Source organism: Oncorhynchus gorbuscha, linkage group LG12 (assembly GCF_021184085.1).
Source record: "Oncorhynchus gorbuscha isolate QuinsamMale2020 ecotype Even-year linkage group LG12, OgorEven_v1.0, whole genome shotgun sequence".
NCBI classification, from domain to species: Eukaryota; Metazoa; Chordata; class Actinopteri; order Salmoniformes; family Salmonidae; genus Oncorhynchus; species Oncorhynchus gorbuscha.
The window spans coordinates 43925499-43945507 of NC_060184.1; the positions used below are offsets into that span (position 1 = coordinate 43925499).

Genomic DNA, 20009 nt, shown 5'->3' on the forward strand with positions numbered 1-20009 from the left:
AGAGAGGGGGACGAGTGGAAAACGGCGTTTAACACTCCGTTAGGGCATTTTGAGTACCGGGTTCTGCCGTTTGGTCTCGCCAATGCGCCAGCTGTTTTTCAGGCATTAGTTAATGATGTTCTGAGAGACATGCTGAACATCTTTGTTTTTGTCTATCTTGACGATATCCTGATTTTTTCTCCGTCACTCGAGATTCATGTTCAGCACGTTCGACGTGTTCTACAGCGCCTTTTAGAGAATTGTCTCTACGTAAAGGCTGAGAAGTGCTCTTTTCATGTCTCCTCCGTTACTTTTCTCGGTTCCGTTATTTCCGCTGAAGGCATTCAGATGGATTCCGCTAAGGTCCAAGCTGTCAGTGATTGGCCCGTTCCAAGGTCACGTGTCGAGTTGCAGCGCTTTTTAGGTTTCGCTAATTTCTATCGGCGTTTCATTCGTAATTTCGGTCAAGTTGCTGCCCCTCTCACAGCTCTTACTTCTGTCAAGACGTGTTTTAAGTGGTCCGGTTCCGCCCAGGGAGCTTTTGATCTTCTAAAAGAACGTTTTACGTCCGCTCCTATCCTCGTTACTCCTGACGTCACTAGACAATTCATTGTCGAGGTTGACGCTTCAGAGGTAGGCGTGGGAGCCATTCTATCCCAGCGCTTCCAGTCTGACGATAAGGTTCATCCTTGCGCTTATTTTTCTCATCGCCTGTCGCCATCTGAGCGCAACTATGATGTGGGTAACCGTGAACTGCTCGCCATCCGCTTAGCCCTAGGCGAATGGCGACAGTGGTTGGAGGGGGCGACCGTTCCTTTTGTCGTTTGGACAGACCATAAGAACCTTGAGTACATCCGTTCTGCCAAACGACTTAATGCCCGTCAAGCTCGTTGGGCGTTGTTTTTCGCTCGTTTCGAGTTTGTGATTTCTTACCGTCCGGGTAGCAAGAACACCAAGCCTGATGCCTTATCCCGTCTGTTTAGTTCTTCTGTGGCTTCTACTGATCCCGAGGGGATTCTTCCTTATGGGCGTGTTGTCGGGTTAACAGTCTGGGGAATTGAAAGACAGGTTAAGCAAGCACTCACGCACACTGCGTCGCCGCGCGCTTGTCCTAGTAACCTCCTTTTCGTTCCTGTTTCCACTCGTCTGGCTGTTCTTCAGTGGGCTCACTCTGCCAAGTTAGCTGGTCATCCCGGTGTTCGAGGCACTCTTGCGTCTATTCGCCAGCGCTTTTGGTGGCCGACTCAGGAGCGTGACACGCGCCGTTTCGTGGCTGCTTGTTCGGACTGCGCGCAGACTAAGTCGGGTAACTCTCCTCCTGCCGGTCGTCTCAGACCGCTCCCCATTCCTTCTCGACCATGGTCTCACATCGCCCTAGACTTCATTACCGGTCTGCCTTTGTCTGCGGGGAAGACTGTGATTCTTACGGTTGTCGATAGGTTCTCTAAGGCGGCACATTTCATTCCCCTCGCTAAACTTCCTTCCGCTAAGGAGACGGCACAAATCATTATCGAGAATGTATTCAGAATTCATGGCCTCCCGTTAGACGCCGTTTCAGACAGAGGCCCGCAATTCACGTCACAGTTTTGGAGGGAGTTCTGTCGTTTGATTGGTGCGTCCGTCAGTCTCTCTTCCGGGTTTCATCCCCAGTCTAACGGTCAAGCAGAGAGGGCCAATCAGACGATTGGTCGCATACTACGCAGCCTTTCTTTCAGAAACCCTGCGTCTTGGGCAGAACAGTTCCCCTGGGCAGAATACGCTCACAATTCGCTTCCTTCGTCTGCTACCGGGTTATCTCCGTTTCAGAGTAGTCTGGGTTACCAGCCTCCTCTGTTCTCATCCCAGCTTGCCGAGTCCAGCGTTCCCTCCGCTCAAGCGTTTGTCCAACGTTGTGAGCGCACCTGGAGGAGGGTGAGGTCTGCACTTTGCCGTTACAGGGCACAGACTGTGAGAGCCGCCAATAAACGCAGGATTAAGAGTCCAAGGTATTGTTGCGGCCAGAGAGTGTGGCTTTCCACTCGCAACCTTCCTCTTACGACAGCTTCTCGTAAGTTGACTCCGCGGTTCATTGGTCCGTTCCGTGTCTCCCAGGTCGTCAATCCTGTCGTTGTGCGACTGCTTCTTCCGCGACATCTTCGTCGCGTCCATCCTGTCTTCCATGTCTCCTGTGTCAAGCCCTTTCTTCGCACCCCTGTTCGTCTTCCCTCCCCCCCCTCCCGTCCTTGTCGAGAGCGCACCTATTTACAAGGTACATAAGATCATGGACATGCGTTCTCGGGGACGGGGTCACCAATACTTAGTGGATTGGGAGGGTTACGGTCCTGAGGAGAGGAGTTGGGTTCCGTCTCGGGACGTGCTGGACCGTTCACTCATTGATGATTTCCTCCGTTGCCGCCAGGATTCCTCCTCGAGTGCGCCAGGAGGCGCTCGGTGAGTGGGGGGGTACTGTCATGTTTTGTCATTTATTATCTTGTCTTGTCCCTGTGCTTCCCATTCTATTCGTTTCCCTCTGCTGGTCTTATTAGGTTCTTTCCCTCTTTCTATCCCTCTCTCTCCCCCTCCCTCTCTCACTCTCTCGCTCTCTCTTCTCTCTATCGTTCCGTTCCTGCTCCCAGCTGTTCCTATTCCCCTAATCATCATTTAGTCTTCCCACACCTGTTCCCGATCCTTTTCCCTGATTAGAGTCCCTATTTCTCTCCTTGTTATTCGTTTCTGCCCTGTCGGTTCCTTGTCTAGAATTCACCGTGCTGTGTTTGTGTATCGCCCTGTCGTGTCGTGTTTTCCTCAGATGCTGCGTGGTGAGCAGGTGTCTGAGTCTGTCTGGTTCAAGTGCCTTCCCGAGGCAACCTGCTGTTCACCTGCTGTTCAAGATCGAGTCTCCAGTTTGTCCTCGTCATTTCGAGTGATTGTTGTGTTTTTTGATTGTATTTACTTTACTGGATTAAAGACTCTGTTTTCGCCAAGTCGCTTTTGGGTCCTCTTTCACCTGCATGACAGCCGGAGGGGATGGCTGCCATTTTACGTCTCCTAACCAACTGTGCTATTTTGTGTGTACATAATGTTTCTGCTATTGTGTTACTTTACATTCAATGTCTTAGTTCAGCCTATTTAGTAAATATTTTCTTAACTCTATTTCTTGAACTTCATTTTTGGTTAGCTTGTAAGTAAGCATTTGACATTAAGGTCTACTACACCTGTTGAATTCGGCGCATGTGACAAAAAAACATTTTATTTGATGTATATTTAAGGTGGTTTTCAAACGGCTTATAACCACTAGCCCCTAACCAGTTTCATCCCTCTAGGATTCCTCTTCTATACCTCTTACTTTCAGAGTAAGCACAGCTACTGTTCTTTTCCAATGGATTGACAAAGCTAGGGATTTAGCCTACACCTTGTCCAATCACACAGAGATGCAATTCCAGGAATCCTGGTATCTTAGAATAATCCTCAATTGAAATCCTTAGTCATTTTCTTGTGTCTGTCAACACTTAATTTTCACCATGTTGGAGTTTACATCAGATTTCCCTTGTTTCTTCCTCTCCCTTTTTTTCCTCCTCCACCCACCCACAGTGAAAGAGACATCAGAGACGCACACTTGAGAAAGCAGTAATGTCGTAGAAAGCTTGGAAAAGAATACTATAGTTTCCAACACATATTGCAGAACCAAGAACAACAAGAACCAGGAACAATCACTTTCCTTCAAAGAGAGAATTAAACAACATGGCTGATTGAGTCATAGAAGTGCTTTTATAACCACAATAACAGAGGCCTTTGAGTTTGAAGTCAGAGCAGCAACATATTGGCAACAAAAGTACTGCTTGCGGGTCAGGTCCTCTCACTACTGCTGGAATGGGCTATAAAAGCCAAGGCAGTAGTAGTATCTTTCATTGATTGTGGTGTCTGAAGAGGCATTGTTTCCCCTATACTCATTTAGCAGTGCTCAGGGTTTCCGTAAGGAAATTTTGACGCAGGATATCGTGACCGACAAGACTTAAAATTTACCTGACATTTGAGAAATTTACCGGACATCCATATATGCTGGGTGCATAACGCATTAGGTCGTCCACCTAGGGTGCTCAAAAACATATTTAAGACATTGTAATATATCTGAACAGAATAGAAATCAGCCTTTAAAGTTGTACTAAAATAAAGTAGAACGATGTTCTTATACCAACATGACAGGTTTTATTGAAAAGCAAAACATTGTACGTTGTGTCTTCATCTCTGCTATAAATCATAAATATTTTATTATATATATAAAAAAACATTTAGCCTAGAAGAACAAGTCACCTACACAGTAATAAAACAACTTTAAAAAATAATATTGTATAATATAATTTGTGAAGACCTGTCCTATAGGCTATTTGCATGATTTAAAAAATAATAATAAATAACAAAACACAGCTAATTTCATTTAGCCTATCTCACTCTTTATACAGTTCTACTGCATGATGTTAATGTTTATTGTAATTTGAACTATTGTGGGGTCATGACTTGTCATGTGTGATATATGTGGCTTGTTGATAACTGTTTCCTACTATAGGCAGCTGGCTGCCTAGTGATTGGATCATTGTTACTCTTCGATGTGAATAGTGGGCAATGATGTTTCATTTCCAAGTGCTACTGGAATGCACTAATTGCGCATGATACACAGCATTACTCTACTCTAGTCGATCAATCCTTTCCAAATCTTTATAGCCTACTATACATGACACAGGGGTGGCATATGTTGATCTTATAGGGCAGCAGGCGAGCTGCTAGGACCAGGCCTGTTGAACACAATAATCCTCTATGAGGCTGTGGAGGGATCCACATCGTGGATTTAAAATAAAACATGAATCATCAGCGTACAATGACACCTTTGTTACAATGAAGCCCTGGATTTCTAAATCCTTGATATTATTGTGGTATCTGATTTTAATAGCTACCATTTTGATGGAAATAATAAATAGGAATGCTGATAGAGGACAACCTTTTGTACTCCTCTTGACAGTTCAAAACCTTCTGAGAAGTAGCCATTATGTACTATTTTACACCTAGGGTTACTATACTTATTCAAAAGACTTTTCAAAGTCAGCTCTGAATACCAGGCATGGTTTCCCAGATTTTTCATAGTGTTGTATTGGAAACACTTGTCTTCTATTATCTCCAATGTATCGTCCATGTAAAAAACCTGACAGGATTGTGTCGAGGCAAAGATCTGGGGAAGGGTACCAAAACATGTCTGCAGCACTGTAGGTTCCGAAGAACACAGTGGCCTCCATCATTCTTAAATGGAAGGGGTTTGGCTCTGTTACTAATCCCTTTTGGCCCAACAGTCTAGGGGGGATGGTAATGAGACCCGTAACATAACTCATGCAAATTATAATTGTGACAAAGTAAAAGTGAGAACGAAATAACCACGACTACTGAAATCTACCGTCAAACTCAGGGTTTATTAAGAAACACACGGTAATGGGGGGGGGCAGGAAAAGGGGCTGAGCTGGACCCAAGGAAAGAAACAATAAGTTTTCAAAAACACCCCTAAGCTAGACTAGCCTACTTTAACAACAGCTAACTAACTAACCAAAAATACAGTGGGTGGTCCGCCCAGTTCTAACTAGTGTATTTAACAAAGTCTACCTACGGGTAGTGTATGCCCATGGGCGACTTGTCTTGGTTTCCCCTTTTCCCACCAGCAAACAAACAAACACCATAACCAAAAACAATACTCACAGGTGATGACAAAGTGCTATGGAGGTGCTCAAACAAAAGAGAGAGTGAAACATAGAGACCTACAAACATGGCATTTACAGAGAGATTGAGCTCTAGAGCAAACAACTAACTGAGTTTTTAAACCAAGGGAAAGGAATTGTGATAGGGTAGGAAACAGGAGGAGGTGTGTCTTCTGATTGATGATTGGATTGGTGACTGATTGGGGAGGGATGATTTTCACCTGTGAGGGGAGAAGAAGAGAAAAGAACACAGAATACACACACACACACACAGGACACACACACACAGGATACTGGTATCCGTAACAGGCTCCACCTAGACTCTTCCTAGAGCTAGCCATCCGGCGAAACAGAACTTTCGGGGGAGAAGGGCCTTGGTCAGGGAGGTGACCAAGAACAAAATGGTCACTCTGACAGAGCTCCAGAGTTTCTCTGTGGATATGGGAGACCTTTCCAGAAGGACAATCACCTCTGCAGCACTCCACTAAACAGGCCTTAATAGTAGAATGGACAGATGGAAGCCAATCCTCAGTAAAAAGACAAGACAGCCTGCTTGGAGTTTGCCAAAGGGCACGTAAAGTCTCTCAAACCATGAGAAACAAAATTCTCCGGTCTGATGAAACCAAGATTAAACTCGTTGGCCTGAATGCCACGCGTCATGTCTGAAGGAAACCTGGCACCATTCCTGAAGCATGATGGTGACGGCATCATGCTGTGGGCATGTTTTTCAGCAGCACTGGGAGACTAGTCAGGATCGAGGAAAAGATTAGCAGAGCAAAGTACAGAGAGATCCTTGATGAAAACCTTCTCCAGAGCGCTCAGGATCTCAGACTGGGGCGAAGGTTCACCTTCCAACAGGACTTCCACCTTAAGCACACTGTCTCTGAATCTCCTTGAGTGGCCGGTATTTGCGAAATTTCTCCCATTCTTCTCTACAGATCCTCTCAAACTCTGTCAGGTTGGAAGTGGAGCATTGCTGCACAGCTTTTTTCAGGTCTCTTCAGAGATGTTCGATCAGGATCAAGTCCGGGCTCTGGCTGGGCCACTCAAGGTTATTCAGAGACTTCTCCCGGAGCCACTCATGAGATTTGATTAACCACTGTCAAGTCCTAGGTGATGGCGATTCAATCAAATCGAATCAACCCCCCCAAAATATTTGTCTTATGTGCCGAATACAAAAGGTGTTCACCTTACAGTGAAATGCTTACTTATAAGCCCTTAACCAACAATGTGGTTTTAAGGAGATAGAGTTAAAATAAACTAAATATAAAAAGTTACACAATAAAATAACAATAATGAGGCTACATACAGCGGATAATGGTACCGAGTCAATGTGCTGGGGTACAGGTTAGTCGAGGTAATTTGTACATGTAGGTAGGGGTAACTATGCATAAATAGCAAACAGTGAGCAACAGCGGGGGGGGGGGGGTGTCAATGCAAATAGTCCAGGTGACCACTTGATTAATTGTTCAGTAGTCTTATGGCTTGGGGGTAGAAGCTGTTAAGGAATCTTTTGGACCTAGACATGGCACTCCGGTAACGCTTGCCCTGTGGTAGTAGAGAGAACAGACTTGGGTGACTGGAGTCCGACTTTTTTTTTTGGTCCTTCCTCTGACACTGCCTAGTATATAGGTCCTGGATGGCAGGGAGCTTGGCCCCAGTTATGTACAGGGCAGTACGCACTATCCTCTGTAGCGCCTTGTGGTCGGATGCTGAGCAGTTGCCATACGAGGTGGTGATGTAACCGGTCAGGATGCTCTGGATGGTGCAGCTGTAGAACTTTTTGAGGATGTGGGGACCCATAACAAATCTTTACAGTCTCCTGGGGGGGAAAAGGCGTTGTCGTGCCCTCTTCACGACTGTCTTTGTGTGTTTGGACCATGATAGTTTTTTTGGTGATGTGTACACTAAGGAACTTGAAACTCTCGACCCGGTCCAGTACAGCCCTGTTGATCTGAATAGGGGAATGTCCAGCCCTCCTTTTCCTGTAGTCTACGACCATCTCCTTTGTCTTGCTCACATTGAGGGACAGGTTGTTGTCCTGGCACCACACTGCCAGGTCTTTGACCTCGTCCCTATAGGCTGTCGTTGGTGATAAGACCTATCCCTGTTGTCATCAGAAAACTTAATGATGGTGTTGGTGAGCCTCTCGACCTGTGGGGCGTTGTCTGGGTTAGGGCAGGATTTGACTGGCACACTATCGACTCCTGTGGAGGGCCGGGCACATGCACATTGACACGGTCGTCAGGTGTACGGTGTTTCCTCTGACACATTAGTGTGGCTGGCTTCTGGTTTAAGCGGGCATTGTGTCAGTAGGTACACGTCTCTGTGTGTGGAGTAAAGGTGGAGTTTTTTTCCCTCTGGTTGCATATGTGACATGCTGGTAGAAATGAGGTAAAACGGATTTAAGTTTGCCTACATTAAAGTCCCCGGCCACTAGGAGCACCTCCTCTGGATGAGCATTTTCTTGTTTGCTTATGTAGCTCGTTGAGTGCGGTCTTAGTGCCAGCATCGGTTTGCAGTGGTAAATAGACGGCTATGAAAATATAGATGAAAATTCTCTTGGTAGATAGTGTGGTCTACAGCTTGTCATGAGGTACTCTACCTCAGGTGAGCAATACCTCGAGACTACCTTAATATTATACATTGCATTCCAGCTGTTAATAACAAATAGACAATGCATGGAAAACCCAGCCAACTGTAAATGATCCGCGTCATCGTTCAGCCACAATGTTAAAAAATGTTTATGTCCCATTGTTAGGATAGTGTCAAACAGCGTTCATCCAGTTTTTTCTCCAGTGATTGCACGTTAGCCAATAGAGTGGATGGTAGAGGCGGGTTACCCACTCACTGACAAATTCTCACAAGGCACCCTGATCTGCGTTCGACCAACCCTGCCAAGCTAAGCAGGCTCAGAATCTTGAGGGGGCTGTGCTGCTTTAGTCGGTCTCTGACCGCATTCACCTTTCTGATTTGGCTGCATATCGGCTACTTACAGAAGGCCCATAAAACAGATAAGGACTTCTCCTAAGTGTATGGGTCACTCAGGTGGGCGTCTAGGGTATAGGGTTGGGTACCGTTCCATCATGATAGGACAATAAATAAACAATACTTGTAATTTATTTTTAAATGTATATCTGCACAAAATTGAAAGCTTTCTCTCACAACCCCTGCTCACAAACACACATGGGCTCTGGGATTTGCAACCTTTTTCCTTTTTCACTCACTTAACTCCACACTTTTCCAAACACCAAAAACACACACCACACCTTCCATCACAGTACATCCACACATACTGTGCCTTCTATGTCCTCAGTTTGCTGTGTTTCATCTCTACCATGTTGATTGAATCATTTTGTGTTCCAGTTCCTTATATTTGAAGATCTATTATTTTGCTAGTTATCCTTTCTGTCTTATCCATTTTTAAAATACCATAAATGGAAAGTTAAATACGAATTATTTGCCAACATTCCCTCTCTAGAATGGTATAGTGTAGTTGTAGTTTATTTCTTTAACAATTGTTGTATTTTATTGCTTTCCTATATATTTTTTTATTACAATCCCTACCATGGCTAGTATTGGGTGTTACATCATTTGACTCCTCTATGGGAACTGTGTAATATTTAAAATAGCCACGGAGTAGTTTTTGTGTCTCGGAACATTTGGTTGTCAATATACAGTTGATCAAATACGAGAGCGACACCTTTGAATCTATTCTCCTTGAAGATTGGGTACAGAACTTTGCCACGTTCTGCAATTTCCTCCGGAAACTGATCATTCATGCCTATTTTCGTGACAGCGAGACTTATACCAAGGCTTTTAACCATTATTTTATCTTTAAAGAAAGCAAATTTGGCAATGATTGGGCGCTCGTATCTCTGTCCTCTCTGTCCGAAATGGTGTACATGTTCGAGTTGGATTTTGTCGACAGCTTCGCGTGGGATCTGAAGCGTTGTAAGAAACAGTTCCTTCATCACACTTTCAGGAACTTCTCCTTATTGTTCTTGGATCCAAATAAGTACCAGCTTCTGTCATAGATCTAGTCTGTATGTCAAGTAAAGGCTTCTCTCAGAAAGATTTTAAAGTTCATTAACGTCCATTTCAATCTTACTGACTGTCCCTTTTAGCTTGTTTGTTTCTTTCTCCATTGTCGTAGCTTTATCGTCACTCGTCTCGAGGATCCTTTATATCAGGGGTGTCAAACATACGGCCCGCGGGCCGGAACCGGCCCCCAAGGAGGTTCGATCAGGCCCGCAGGATAATTTGAAAGTGGAAAAAATGCATAAAAGACATGGAATTAATATTTTTAATTCGCTGCAATTCATGGATTATCCGCTAAGGGGCGCACTCTTTCCATCAGAGTAGAAGACAAGCCGCATCACTGAGACAGACTGAAAACAGCAGACGGTATCAATGCGCCATCTGCTGCTTGTTACGACGTTGTTAATACCTTGGTCTCTACCTCTCCGCTACACCATCATTAGCCAAAATGTCGTTATCCAAACGGAGAAAAGTAGATAAGGAGTGTAGAATTTTCAAAGAAAAATGGACCACGTCCTATTTATTTACAGAGATGCACAGAAAACCTTTGTGCTTGGTGTGTTTGCAACAAGTTTCGGTATTGAAGGAATATAATATTCGACGCCACTACGAGACTCATCACAGCGAAAAAATATGACGGCTTGCAAGGACAACTGAGAAGAGATAAGATTAACGAATTGCTGGCGGGTCTGAGGAAACAGCAGTCAACTTTCATCCAGAGCCGAGAAGTCAGTGAAGCAGCGGTAAAAGCCAGCTACCTAATTGCTAGCGAAATAGCATTAGCATCGAAGCCGTATTCGACGGTGACTTTGTTAAACGATGCATGATGAAGGCGGCTGAACTTGTATGTCCCGAGAAGCGACAAGCTTTTGCCAATATTAGCCTGACGAGGAATACTATAGCAGAGAGGATTTCGGAACTATCGGCAGATTTAGACAGTCAATTGAAACAGAGAGTCAAGTCATTTATTGCATTTTCCGTGGCAATTGACGAGAGCACTGACATCACAGACGTGGCCCAACTGGCCATATTTATTCGAGGAGTTGATGAGACATTGACTGTTACTGAAGAGTTTCTTGAGTTGGTGCCAATGATGGACACCACAACAGCCGAGGACATTTTCGGCTCTGTCGTTGCTGCATTGGACAGAGTTGGAGTGGACTGGTCCCGCGCTGTCAGCCTGGCTACAGACGGCGCGCCATCCATGGTCGGAAAGAAAGCAGGTGCCGCGACAAAGTTCAAAGACAAAGTACAAGCCCTTAATGGAGGAGATCGTTTCTGGACATTTCACTGTATTTTGCACCAGGAGGCATTGTGTTGCAAGTCGCTGAAAATGGACCACGTCATGGAGGTGGTTGTTCGCACTGTAAATTTCATCCGGTCCAGAGGTCTGAACCATCGTCAGTTTGATAAACTTCTCAGCGACAGCAACATTACCCACAGCCTGCCATACCACACTGAAGTGAGATGGTTAAGCCGAGGCGCTGTGCTGAGGCATTTCTTTGATCTACAAGAGGAAATCAGACAGTTTATGGAGAAAAAAGGAAAACCGGTGTTGGAATTACAATCTCAGGAATGGCTACGGGACCTTGCATTCTTGGTTGATATTACTGAACACTTGAACAATCTGAACAAAATGTTGCAAGGCCGCAAAAAAGTTGTCACACAGTTTTCTGACAACATACATGCATTTAAGTTGAAGCTGACTTTGTGGGAGATGCAACTGGCAAATGGCAACCCTGCTCATTTCCCCTGTCTGAGAGATGTGTGTGTGACCAGACCTGATGCGGACATGAAACGGTACAAAGACAAAATTGCAGGACTACTGCGGGAGTTTGAGAAACGTTTTCAGGTATTTGGTGAACTTGAGACAGAATTTTCAGTTTTTCGCTCACCTTTCACAGTTAAAGCTTCTGATCTGCCGGTCGAAATTCAGCTAGAGATAATTGATTTGCAGTGTGATGCAGATTTGAAGGGCAAATTTGCCTCTGTAGGTCTGGACAGATTTTATCAGTATCTACTACCAGGTTACTCCAAATTAACAGCCCTGGCTGCTAAAATTTTGTGCATGTTTGGGACAACCTACCTTTGTGAACAAATTTTCTCAGTGATGAATATCAATAAAACAAAAATGCGTTCAAGGCTCACAAACAAGCACTTAAATGACATTCTGAAAGTGACAGCTAGTCAGGACATGACACCTGGTGTTGATGCACTTGTACAGGCCAAAAGATGCCAAGTTTCAGGTACAAATACAAGTCCAGACTAGACTAACACCTTTAAAATGCTGCCTTAGATACTGTTTGCATTGAAAGAATACAGCTCTGTGAAGATGAATCCTTACTGTGGTGATTTAAAAAATGTGCACTTTAATGTTAGTCAGCAGCTTCAAAACAAAAGTTGTGTGATGGAATTCTACTGTTCATACAACTCCATAAATTTTCAGTATGTATTGTATGTGTATGTATGTTTCATGTATGAAGTTTACAGATTTACAGGACAGGCGAACACTTTCTTCATTACACATTTAAAATCACTCTCCTTAGTTTGTAAGGTGTACGCAGGGATTACATTTAGATTTTATATGCGTATGTGTAAGTGGTTTAAAAATTCCTTTCTTTAAAAGTCTCATTTAATCTTAAAGTGCATTACTATATTTTTCAGTACCAATTAAAGTTGTGTGCCTTTGTACAATCAGTGGGATCAGTTGCAATGCATATTTGTGAATGATAAAAGTAAATTGCACATTTGTCTAAGGAAATATGAGGTGTTTCATGAAATGTTTTGTAAAAGGATAGTTCATTAAATTTCAATATTTTCCTAATGTTCTTGTGCTTCTTTACACCAAAACAAAGGAAAGACATGTTATTTTGGTTATTTATAGCAGAGTATGGTATAATTTTAATGGTCCGGCCCACTTGACATCTCCCTAGGCCGTATGTGGCCCACGATGCGAAATGAGTTTGACACCCCTGCTTTATATCTTTACTGACTAATTAAAGTATACCCAGTTTGTCATGTATCGATTTTAACAGATCGGTTTCCACCCTTAACATTCCCAGTGGTGTGTGTGTCCATCGAGGATTCTTGTTTTCTTTTGGAGATTCATTCTCCATGTTTACTCTCTGTCATGTTTGGGTGTTGCTTGTTTTCATAATATTTGTCAATACATTTTTTTAGCCTTATGATTTGTTTTGTGTTGTTATCCAGATTGAAGGTTACTACCCATGAGTATGTAAAGGCTAGTATTTAATCGAAGATACAGATATTGAATATGATGTTTTATCTTGAGGCGATCTGCACCACTGTGTTCAGTCCACCATCTTGTTTAGGTCCTGCTATTCTAGTGGTTGGGGGACCTCAGCATTTGATTGGTGATGTTAATTAGACGATGAGAGATACTGGAATCTGGAGTTCACGGAAGAATAAAAGCTGGGCTTAAACTTAGATTGTGGGGTCATAGTGGGGAATTTTGTGGGGGAAGAATCACAATTACTTAGGTAACATAGATAATTAAGATTTCTTATCTGCATAATATGCTTATATGATATGCGTGTTATCAGAATGCATCCCTTTGGACACTGGTGTTCGCAGTTGCACTTCCTCCCTCAGCTGGGTCTCAGTCACCAGGGGCCCAAAGAGGAGAGAAGTCAGGCTTGTCTTTCACATGTCCCTGCAGAATATCAGAAAGAATATCAGAAAGAGAAGAAGACAGAAGGGAACTTGTCTTCACATGTGAATGTGTCTTTACCTATTTTTAAACCATGTGAAGGAATGGCGTGATTAATGGTGAACCAACTACTTGTCTCCATAATGTCTTTGCGCCATTCACTCTCTCCTTTGGCCTTGAGGGAGATAAGGTCTGAGACAAGATGTGTGGGGTAGTATCTGGAACCATTGTATGTCATCTCTGATGTTTCACCTATCCTGGGATAGTGTATGACCTAGAGGCTCACTCCCCTCAGTGAGCTTGTCCTGGCGTGTGGTCAAGATGGGGTTTTAATTGAGATGGGAGTATCTGGAGTTGACAATTGAGACAAGATTGGACCCTTGTTTTAGGGGCCAGACTCTGAACAATAAGAACAGTCTTCGTAGAAAATGATATCTGACTGTGGGATATTTCTTTCTCATATATCAAGTTTCACCCTGTGACCCATTCCAATTTCAACATGCTTATAGGAAAGGACACTCAAGAAGCACAGCACTTACACAAATGACTGATGATTGACTGAGAGAAATTGATGATAAAAAGATTGGGGGGGCTGTATTGTTAGTAGTAGTCTGCTGCTGGAAATTGTATGTGTTATGGCTTTACAACCCCTGCTATAATGTGGATAGAGTTAATTGTCTAACAAAACACAAGAGGGCCTTCTTTAATGGAAGCCTCTCAAATATAATCCAGTTAGAATCAGGAATTCCCCAGAGTAGCCGTTTAGGCCCATTGCTTTTTTCAATGTTTACTAACGACATGCCACTGACTTTGAGTAAAGCCAGAGTGTCTATGTATGCAGATGACTCAACACTATACATGTCAGCTACTACAGTGACTGAAATGACTGCAACACTCAACAAAGAGCTGCAGTTAGTTTCAGAGTGGGTGGCAAGGTCTAAGTTAGCCCTAAATATTTCTAAAACTAAAAGTGTTCTATTTGGAACATAACACTCACTAAACCCTAAACGTCAACAAAATGTTGTAATAAATAATGTGGAAATTGAGCAAGTTGAGATGACTAAACTGCTTGGAGTAACCCTAGATGGTGAACTTTCATGGTCAAAACACATTGATGCAGTAGTAGCTAAGATGGGGAGAAGTCTGTCTATAATAAAGCGATTCTCTGCCTTCTTAACAACACTATCAACAAGGCAGGTCCTACAGGCTCTAGTTTTGTCGCACCTTGACTACTGTTCAGTCGTGTGGTCAGGTCCCACAAAAAAAGGACAATTGGCTCAGAACAGGGCAGCACGGCTGGCCCTTGGATGTACACAGATAGCTAATATTAATAATATGCTTGTCAATCTCTCCTGGCTGAAAGTGGAGGAGAGATTGACTTCACTACTTTTATTTATGAGAGGTATTGACATGTTGAATGCACCGAGCTGTCTGTCTAAACTACTGGCACACAGCTCAGACACCCATGCATACCCCAAAAGACATGTCACAATAGGTCTCTACACAGTCCCCAAGTCCAGTACAGACTATTTGAGGCACACAGTACTACATAGAGCCATGACTACGTGGAACTCTATTCCAAATCAAGTAACTGACACAAGTAGTACAATTTGATTTAAAAACAGATTAAAAAACACCTTATGGAACAGCAGAGACTGTGAAGCAACACAAACATTGGAAAAGACGCATGCACACACACACACACACACACACACACACACACACACACACACACACACACACACACACACACACACACACACACACACACACACACACACACACACACACACACACACACACACACGATAACATAAGCACTATACATCTGTTTGTCATTTAGACTGAAAGGGAGTATCTTTTCTATAAAATATTTCTATTCTTCGTATGTCAGCACTACTCGCCACAACACTTGGTAGTGTTGAGCCCACCAGCCTCATCATTATAGAAGCAATTACTCTATGCTTTCCTTATTAATAAGTTTTGAATAAAGTAATATCCTGATTGGTGATTGACCTTGCTCTCTCATTATTATTGATTACAATTTCCATGACTTTTTTCTATGCTGTTAAGACTTCGAACAGTATTATTTTTATCTTGTTAATTATATTCTTATTCCGTAACTGTAACAAATCAGATTATTTTTCGAATGGATACGAACCGAAGTCCTCACATTTCCGAGTAATATTCCTTGAATTATTATTTGGTAAAATGTCTAATGGTAAATGTTACTCACAATACACATAGCATATATGCTTGGTCTCTAACTCTGCATCTCTGAGCTAAGCTTAACTCAATGATTTAACCCTTGTTTGGGTCTTTGGGACCCATTTTCAATGTTAACAATTAACTATTTTTTAAACCTGAGACTCATTGGCCTTTGCCCATTTTCTGTGAAGAACATGTAAAATAACACATTTTCATTGAGTGCACAATGTGCATCCCCCTACACGTTTATATTACATATGTGTTGTTCGGGTCCACAGGAGCCGTGTGGAAAAGTGTGTGTAGGCGAAAACAAGTAAAAATGAAACAAAAAGGTTTTCTGGGTGCCTTCCTCCTCCCTGGGCCTGCTCTTTCAACATAGCACCTAGAACCTGTGTGTCAACCCTGCCTGTCTCCCGCTTTTCTCGCACTCTTTACCCTTTGTAGAGTGTGAAACTACACAATGTCTTGCAGGAACCTGCACAATGTTACATTATTTTGAAACAGAAGTTTTTTGTTGTATTTTTCCACATTCTACCACATCCAGGTGCAAATTGGGGGTGGGACACAACAAATAAATAGGTTTGCATGGGTGGCTCCTTACCACAATCAATCAGTATGGCAAAAATCAGCTCTGCTCAAAGGGACTTAGAAATAATTTTTGCAGAGAGAGAAGCTAGGAGCGTCTTCCACTTTGGAAGATGAAGAATTTTCCGAATATGAGGATCATGTCTCTGTCAATTCGGAGTCAGACAGTGAGTTAGAAGAAGAGGATGAGATTGACCCCCAGTGTCACGCCCCGGCCTTAGTATTCTGTGTTTTCGTTATTATTTTGGTTAGGCCAGGGTGTGACATGGGGATTTATGTGGTTTGTTTTGTCTGGGGTTGTTTGTAGGTATGGGATTGTGGTTAGAGTAGTACTTTAGGTAAGTCTATGGTTGTCTAGAGTGGTTCTCAATCAGAAGCAGGTGTTTATCGTTGTCTCTGATTGGGAGCCATATTTAGGCAGCTATATTCTTTAGGTCTTTTGTGGGTGATTGTTCCTGTCTTTGTGGCACCAGATAGGAGTGTTTCGGTTTTTCACGTTTCTTGTTTTTGTAGATTGTTGTATTTTCATCTTTATTAAAGATGTACAAAACTAACCACGCTGCATTTTGGTCCGACTCTCTTTCACCAGAAGAAAACCGTTACAGAATCACCCACCAACCAAGGACCAAGCGGCGTGGTAAACAGAGGCAGCAGCAACAGCAGCAGCAGGAGAGGCGACAGGTGCAGCAGGAGCAACAGCAGCAGCAGCAAAAGCAGCAGCAGGAGAAGCAACAGAGGCAGCAGCAGCAGCACTAGCAGCAGCAGTGGGAGAGGCTGCACTATTTGGAGAAATGGACTTGGGAGGAGATCCTTGACGGGAAAGGACCCTGGGGAGAGCCAGAGCGGCTGGAATCCTGAGAGGCAGCCCCAAAAATGTATTGGGGGGGGCACAGGGAGAGTGTGGCAGAGTCAGGAGTCAGACCTGAGCCAACTCCCCCTGTTTACCGTAAGGAGCCATGGATGGAATTGGAGCTGTCGGGGAAGCTGAATGCTGAGTCTGAGAGTGTTGAGGATGTATTGGACAGAGTAGAGAGAAAGCTGTTGGTTTGGCATAGTATGCAGGGTCCGGTCTATCCAGTACCACCTCCACGCCCCAGCCCTCCGATGGCAGCTTCCCGCACCAGGCTTCCTGTGCGTGTCCTCGGCCCAATACCACCAGTGCCAGCACCACGCACCAGGCCTATAGTGCGCTTCGCCTGTCCGGCGCTCACAGAGCTCCAGCCCCTCAGTCCAGAGGCGCCAGAGCCCCTCATTCCAGAGGCGCCAGAGCTCCTCAGTCCAGCGCTGCCAGAGCTTTCCTCTCCAGCATTGCAGGAGCTTCCCGTCTGCCCAGTGCCGTCAGAGTCGTCAGTCTGCCCAGCGCCGCCTGAGCCACCCGTCTGCCCAGTGCCGTCAGTGCCGCCAGTCTGCCCAGCGCCGTCTGAGCCACCCGTCTGCCCAGAGCTAGCCAGTGTCGCCAGTCTGCCCAGAGCTCGCCAGTGCCGCCAGTCTGCCCAGCGCCGCCAGTGCCGCCAGTCTGCCCTGCACCGCCAGTCTGCAAGGAGCCGCCATTGCCGCCAGTCTGCAAGGAGCCGCCAGTGCCGCCAGTCAGTCAGGAGCCGCCAGTGCCGCCAGTCAGCCAGGAGCCGCCAGTGCCGCCAGTCAGCCAGGAGCCACCAGTGCCGCCAGTCAGCCAGGAGCTGCCACTCAGCCAGGAGCTTCCAGTGCCGCCAGTCAGCCAGGAGATGCCAGTGCCGCCATTCAGGCAGGATCCGCCAGTCAGCCAGGATCTGCCATAACTGCCAGTCAGCCAGGATCTGCCAGAGCCGTCATTCAGCCAGGATCTGCCATTCAGCCAGGATCCGCCACTCAGCCAGGAGCCTCCAGTGCCGCCGGTCAGCCAGGAGAAGCCAGTGCCGCCAGTCAGCCAGGATCCGCCAGAGCAGCCAGTCTGCCAGGATCCGTTAGATCCGCCATTCAGCCAGGATCCGCCATTCAGCCAGGATCCGCCAGTCAGCCAGGATCTGCCAGAACTGCCAGTCAGCCAGGATCTGTCGGACCCACCAGTCAGGCAGGATCTGCCAGAACCACCAGCCAGCCAGGATCTGCCAGATCCATCAAACTGCCTGAGCTTCCTCTCGGTCCCAAGCTCCCCCTCGGTCCGAGCTTCCCCTCGGTCCTGAACTTCCTCAGTCGTGAGGCACCCCTCGGTCCAGGTGGGCCCTTTGTTGGGGTTAGTAGGCCTGGGTCGGCGGCGAGGGTCGCCAATCAAGGGACGCGAAGGAGGTGGACAGAGACTATGTTGGAATGGGGTCCACGTCCAGCGCCAGAGCCGCCACCGTGGACAGACGCCCACCCAGACCCTCCCATATGGATTTAGGTGGCGGTCGGGAGTCCGCTCCTTTGGGAGGGGTACTGTCACGCCCTGACCTTAGTATTCTGTGTTTTCGTTATTATTTTGGTTAGGCCAGGGTGTGACGTGGGGATTTATGTGGTTTGTTTTGTCTGGGGTTGTTTGTAGGTATGGGATTGTGGTTAGAGTAGTACTCTAAGTAAGTCTATGGTTGCCTAGAGTGGTTCTAAATCAGAGGAAGGTGTTTATCGTTGTCTCTGATTGGGAGCCATATTTAGGCAGCCACATTCTTTAGGTCTTTTGTGGGTGATTGTTCCTGTCTTTGTGTTTGTGGCACCAGATAGGACTGTTTCGGTTTTTCCACGTTTCTTGTTTGTAGATTGTTGTATTTTCATCTTTATTAAAGATGTACAAAACTAACCACGCTGCATTTTGGTCCGCCTCTCTTTCACCAGAAGAAAACCGTTACACCCAGCCAGTCCCAGTACCAGCCCGTCAGCAGCCAGTCCCAGAACCAGCCCGTCAGCAGCCAGCCCCAGGACCAGCCCATCAGTAACCAGCTCATCAGCAGCCTGCAGGAGGAAAAATATGGAAGTAAAACAATTGTGAAATTGAATGGTATTCTTGCCCAAGGAATGAGCCACCCTGCAAGGCTGCCAATGTGATAGGATAAAACCAGGGCCGATGCGGATAGTGCTTACTCATGTCCATCCCAGACACCATCCCAAAAAGGAGTGAGTGCACTAATTTGGAAGGAATGCGTGTTTTTGGAGAGATGGACCCAACTCATTTACATGCATACTTTGGGGTTCTTATCCTTGCTGGTGTTTTCAGATCCGATAGGGAATCCACAGAATCCCTGTGGGATGCAGAAACTGGCAGAGAACTTTTCTGTGCAGCAATGTCTCTGGAAAACTTCCACATTATTTCCAGGATTATCCGCTTTGAAAACTGATACACCAGACCAGCTCGGCGGCAGAGAGGCAAGCTAGCTGCAATCAGGTCAGCGTGGGACAAGTGGGTGGACCGCCTTCCCCTGTTTTACAACCCTGGGCCCAACGTTACTGCTGATGAGCATCTTATGCCATTTAGAGCCACTCCCCCCTTCAGGCACTACATAACGTCAAAACCCGCAAAATATGGAATCAAGATCTGGGCTGCCTGTGATGCTGCTTCATCATATGCGTGGGACTTGCAAGTGTATACAGGGAAGCCAGATGAAGGAGCCCCTGAAAAGAACCAAGGGATGCGGTTGGCCTGGATGTGATACAGGGACTCTGTGGCCACAACATAACGTTTTCTACTTCGCACAAGCTGGGACAGGAGCTCCTCAAGAGTAATCTGACATACGAAAAAAACAACCAGAGGAACCATACGAAAAAAACAAACCAGAGCTCCCACCTCAGCAGTTCAATACACAGAACGGCCTTATCAATTCCTCTAAGTTTGTGTTCACGGCCGACACGTCCCTAGTGCCCTA

The 20009-nt window shown here is 45.3% G+C and overlaps 1 pseudogene; it reads right to left on the reverse strand.

Moving 5' to 3' along the window:
• LOC123990376 overlaps nt 1-20009 on the reverse strand; it is a 49026-nt pseudogene that overhangs the window by 14778 nt on the left and 14239 nt on the right.